This window comes from Mastacembelus armatus, chromosome 1 (genome assembly GCF_900324485.2).
Source record: "Mastacembelus armatus chromosome 1, fMasArm1.2, whole genome shotgun sequence".
NCBI classification, from domain to species: Eukaryota; Metazoa; Chordata; class Actinopteri; order Synbranchiformes; family Mastacembelidae; genus Mastacembelus; species Mastacembelus armatus.
The window spans coordinates 20,527,954-20,534,039 of record NC_046633.1 but is presented as its reverse complement, the minus strand read 5'-3'; positions in this window follow the sequence as shown (position 1 = coordinate 20,534,039).

The following is a 6,086-nucleotide window of genomic DNA, read 5'->3' as shown; positions in this document are numbered from 1 at the left end:
ATACCATAATCAGTTTAATTAGGCACCACTGCTTTCTCTGTTTGCAATTCAGTTTACATCAGCGACTGTGTGAGATTCACACAAATACATGACCCATGTGACCTTAAACCCTAATTTAAGCATTTAAGCAAAGCCAAGCATTTGGGCAAAAAGCTCAGTATTTTTAGAAATAATGTCCAAAAAAAGGTGACCTTGTCTGAAGTGCAACCACTGGGAAATGAAACAATGCTTTCCAAACATCATGCTTCTATTTATACTTTCAAATGGGATGTGCAGATCTTGGACAAGCCAGTGTTGACAGTCACAAAACACATGTCATATAGACAGAGGTTCATTTATATCCTTCTTCCTTTTTTATACTGGCAGGTTGCAGCCAGCTTTTGAAGGTGCATACTGCCACCTACTGTACTGGAGTGTGTATCATTTATATCCTGCATGTTTACACTTTTTAATCTGAAACCTATGAATTTCAGCTCATTGCCTTCACCTGGTGTCTCAGGTGTACTCAGTTCCTGATTGGATGGCTGGTTTCTACCACAAAGTGCCACTAAAATGCCCCCATGTGTCAGACAGTGGCAGTGAAATCTGATACAGCATGTAGATACATGTGCAGCACAAACTGGCAGAGTTCTGATGATCTTTTCCTCATGGCTGGGAGTCCTACTGCAGGGGTGGGCAATCCACGTTCCTCGAGAGCCACTGCCCTGCTTGTTTTCCAACTATCCCTCCACTACCCACTGCTGAGTACCTGGATCAGGTATGTTCAGCCAATCACAAGCTGGAACATATCATCTCAGATAAGGGTGGAAGTGGGGGAAGACAAAATGAATTGGTACCTTCCAGCTACTGACTGGGAGAACACACCTGACCCAGGTAATCAGCATTGGTAAGGCAGGGATAGTTGGAAAACAAGCAGGGCTGTGGTCCTCAGTGCCCACCTCTGATCTACTGTATAACCCCCTGAATATAAAAAAGACAAGTTGTACAAAGAAACTGTTTTATATTACTTTTACACAGTAAGTAGACTCTTATCGCCAAGTGAGGCGTCTCCTGTCCACGGAAACAAGCATCTGTGTGAGAGCAGTAATCAGTATCTTCTTAGAAGTGTCTGTGTGGGTCTTCTTGTTCTGATAAATGATGAAATTCAGGCTGGGCTCACTGGGATTACTCCAGATCACAGCAGGAGGCTGAATTGCAAAAGACAAAAGACAAAACACTGGATTCCTTTTAAATGATGGGGAATGTTCTGACAATAACACTGCATTCATGTCTCATTTCCTGTTTAATGTATTGATGGTTTTCTGTTAAAGAGTACAACAAACGATCTCTTCAATCATCCTCTGATGGCTGATTTTTATAGAAGCTCAGTGATGTGGAAGACAGACAGCCAGTTCTGGTTAAGTCATAAAAACATATTTCCAGCCCTACTGTTTTTTCATGCTCTTAGTCACACAGGCTCTTTGACGTGGGAGCGTTGGGAGCTGTGACATTTATAGAGCTTTTGTGCAGCCTAGTGGTGCAATAAAATGTAGCTGAAGTGAAAGCTCTTAATTTACTTTCATATCAGCCTTCATAATGATTGATTCTTTAGTTTTTCATTGTTGCCACTGTGTTGACATCAGCCACAATTACTAAGAATATAGAAAAAAATACATAAATACAATGTAACATTTATATTTTACATCACATGCAGCAATTTTAGTATCACATAAGTTAAGCAAGTACGTACTAGTGCTCGGATATGGTCCTTTAAGACCTTTAGGTGCTTTGTTTTTCTTTGTGGCCGCTATCTGAACTGACTAATGCAAAAGAACTATAGGCTATATGAAGATGAACCACAGGGTTTAATTGAGAAAGAGGCCATTCTGGCTCATATAGCTGGGTTTTGTCATATAAGATGGAGCCTCTTTCCTAATGGGCAACTACTTGTTTTACTTGGAAACATCAAGTTGAATGTGATCAGTTTGTGTTTCACACTCCTTATTAGACAAAATAAACAAGAAATCAGAAATCATTGACATGTTGGCTTAGAGCAAACAGACGGCTTCAGATTTCTGCGATCTTAATTCTTTCCAGGCCTCTTGCGGCTCCTAGTGGTTTGTGCTGTGTTATATGGTTTGGGAGTAGTGATGTCACCCTGGAGAGCTATTCATTTACCAGTGCTGATTATTTAAACTGCAACAATTCAATTCCTCTACAGTATCATAGATAGGGTGTCATGTCCTTTGTCATCATGTATCACTTATATTTACACACAGTCCAAAATGCTCACACCCATGCCTGCAATTTTTTTTTCTATTTTTGTGATAAAACTGAAGGATCACACGGTTTATTTTAGTAAGATTAACTGTGGGTTGGTTGGGCTAAGAACAGAAACGATTCACGTCTTTGTCCCCTAGGTGGCAGCATGTCACTGAATACCAACATAATAAACCAGCCCTGGATCTGCATTAACCGACTCCCACATCTACTGCACTGTCTGTCCTGAGAGAGGGAGGAAAGGACATTCTGTTTTTCAAAAATAGGACACCAACATGAGTTTAATGCATGAGCTTCGCTATTTTCATCATCATTATTATTTGTCAACTTATATTCCAAATTATGTGTGTAGTGAACAGTATTGTGCAAATGTTTTACACACTAAAAATACACAGGGGACTTTTAGTATAAATTGCATCATTAGGTTATTCATCTATCAGTTAAATTCATACAAAGTGCAGTAAAGGGAACCAAACCTAAATCTAATCAGTATTTGCAGCTCTCCCCTTTGTCCTTAAACCAGCAGCAGTTCTCTCTGGTTTGACCTCCTGGTACTTTGCAGCACCTTGGAGAAGCTGCTGCAGTTCTACGGTAGATTCAGGCTGTCCCAGTGTTTCTGTCTCTTCATGTGATCCCAGACTGACTCCACACTGCCCAGATCAGGGCTCTGTGGGGATCAGACCATCTGCTGCAGGACTCCTGGTTCTTCTTGCCTCTGAAAATAGTTCTTCATGAACTTTAGGGACTTCTTTATGGGCTTGTTGTCCTGCACAATGAACCTTGGAACAAGTATATAAAGCATCTAATGTGCCTAAAACGTCTGCACAGCACTGTAAAATCCTCAGGACAGTGTGTATTACATGAGATTTTTACTACAAGACCACACCATGATTTGTTTATACTTTTAAAAGCAAAAAACTGAGTGTAAACCTGCAAGTAAATGGACTGTATTTTATTACTTCCTCTATGCACTTCGTTTTTCCACACACACTCTGAACAACATATTAGTTTCAACAATCCTTGTTTCTAGTGTGTGACATGTTTTCTTTTGAGTTTCCAGTGATCATTAGCAACACAGATGGACAAAACTAATGATCAGCGTGGCTGAAGTATCAGTGACGGTTGATGTGAAGTTGTAAACTAAGCCAGATTTGCTGTTACAGTGAGCTATTTGTGGCCCAACATGAGAATGATCTTCTTGGGAGGCTGAGCTTCTTAACCATTTCTCACAAGCTGTGATCACTCAAGAAGAATATTACATGTGGATGCTCATGTGGTCTTAAAGAGAAAAGACTTATCTGATCACAACATGTGATCATCAACAGATTTGCGTTGTTTTTACAAATGTGACACCTTCAATTTGATAAAAATGATTGTTGACCCAATCAGTGTGTATTACTGTAGTTGGGTGCTGCAGTGTAGTAAATATTGCACAAAGCAGTGATTGTACACACAACTTTTTCCCACTTTTTTCTGTTTCCATACCAGCTTTCTCTTAGACTGATGAAGCTACTCTGATGAGTAGTGAAACATTTCGACCTAAAAACTAGGAGCCCAGTTGCCCTGACTCAACCTCTAGATAACTTCACCTGGACGACTGAGAATCTCTACAGACTTTTTTCTGCAAGTGACTGACAATTGTAATTGTAATCTTTGACTTTTTTTTTTTCTCTTAATGTTCTTACAAAAAGCCAAAACCCTACTAATACTAGTTCACCCCACACCCCCTAAACATTCAGTGTGACATGTTTTTAATAGATTTATGAAACGGTTTGTGTCTTTTGCAAGCTGTTACCAGAGCTTGAAACCATGAGTGGTTGCTGCAGAACTAATTGCAGTGACAAGTAGTTGAAAGCTCAGGAAAAAGCCAGTGAATCAAAGTTGATTAAGGATTTAATTTTTTTTTTCAAGTTTTTTTAATAAATGTATTTATTTCATCTAACTATTTTTTAAATTTAGCCTAAAAGCTTTACTCATTTACTGCATTTAGATGCTTATATACAGTCTATGGTCTTATTGGAGGGCGACCTACTGTATTCTTTTAACAATACATGTCTTATGACAGTGGTTTTTTGGTTTCAGAAACTTAAAAAGCAGAAAGATGTGCTTGTGATCCCTTATCACGTGTTGCATTTGTCCAAAGGCTGTAAGCAGATCAAGCTGTTCCATTACTGTTTCTTTTTTTGTGAAATGAAATGAAATGATTTGATATAGCAGTTTTCTCAGGACTGACATATTACATGGTATAAACAGGCAGGTTAAGTCATTCAGGTTTGAAAATCTTGATGTTTTTATTGTAAGTATTGCATCTTCAACTTACATGGCTAGAATCATCATCAGAGTGCATGTCTTACAAAGGATAGCCACAGGTTCAGAACAACAGGAGGGCTCCCTACATTGGACTGTTTGTACGTTGGGCTATATTCCCCTCATGGACCCGTTTACTAAAAGTCAATCTTGTGAAAGACCAACACCAGAATGGAGCGCAGTTAACAACAGAGACTGCAACTTGCCCTTAGCCACTCTGGTACACTTTGCATTCTGCAAAACTAGAACACAACACTCCTGGAAATTTAAGCCCAACCTTAACCACAGTCAGGACTGCATGTCTAAACCTAACCCTAAACACAGAGGTAAAAATATAGCTTTGTGATCACCAGCTTATGAAGATATGCTCTTGTTTTGAATTTGCAGCATTGCCAGAAACTCTATTATCAGATCTCCCAACAAACCTGGGCTGATCCAAGTCCAGTCTGTACTGAAGTGACAGTTAAACTCTCTTAGTACTCAATTCAAAATTATAGCTGCTGTTTATGAGAGTCTTCACTCCTTGTTATTATATCCTACACTGGACAGACTTGTCTTCTAAGGACAAATACTCTCCAGGAGTCTAATATTTACTGAGTAGCAGGTGGGAAACGGCCCAACTGAGGTCAGTGCAGACTGGCTCTGGACCAGGTACCTCTCTAAGGCTCAGCCTTAGAACATGAAACATGGAATGTGTGAGCACACACACACACAAACACACACATGCACACACACAGTACACTCAAATGAGAGAGGACAGATCTGGCTTCAGTCAAGTCACTTCTTATTATCCGTTTTATCCCATTTTGGAATACACAATTATATTTTGCCACAAAGGACAATACAATTGGTGCCAGAAAGTTTCCACACCTTTTTGTGATAAATAACAGACTGATCACTGTCAGAAATGTCCCAATGTAGCAAAAATATTTTGTCATCTGAGCAAGTTAAAACACAAGTGTCTAATCCAGGTCTGCACAAGGAGTGGAATCTGTTCTTCATTAAACATGGGATCTTTTCTTGTCAGCAGTGCAGGTTCATAAAACAAATGTATGCAGAGTAAAACAGAAACAAAGATAAAGGTTAATAAGTTAAACAGGGCCAGAATAAATGTAAACTGTCCCTCAGAGAGAGAGAGAGATAAAGAGAGGACACTGAGGTGTTCTGAGGTGGTTTTGGCATTCCTGTTTTTTAAATAATTGAGCACCAAATGTGGTGGCTTTCTGATTCAGTGCCAAGTCCAAAGACCTCAACATAGCTCCACAGAGCTTACATGTCAAAACTCTACACCTTAATCATGTCCTTCAGAGAAACCAAAGGATTTGTTCTATTTTTTCTTCAATCTCAGTTGGAGGCCTTATAAGACACATTGTCAACTAAAACACAAGTTTAATTGAGACTACAATCCTCCTAATAGAGGAAAGTGGAGTTTTAGACCCCTTTTATTGTGTAGTAGCCGGCTCTATATTTGCCAGTTAAGTCTTGGCTATCGATTAACCTTGTTTAGAGAACCCCCCCAC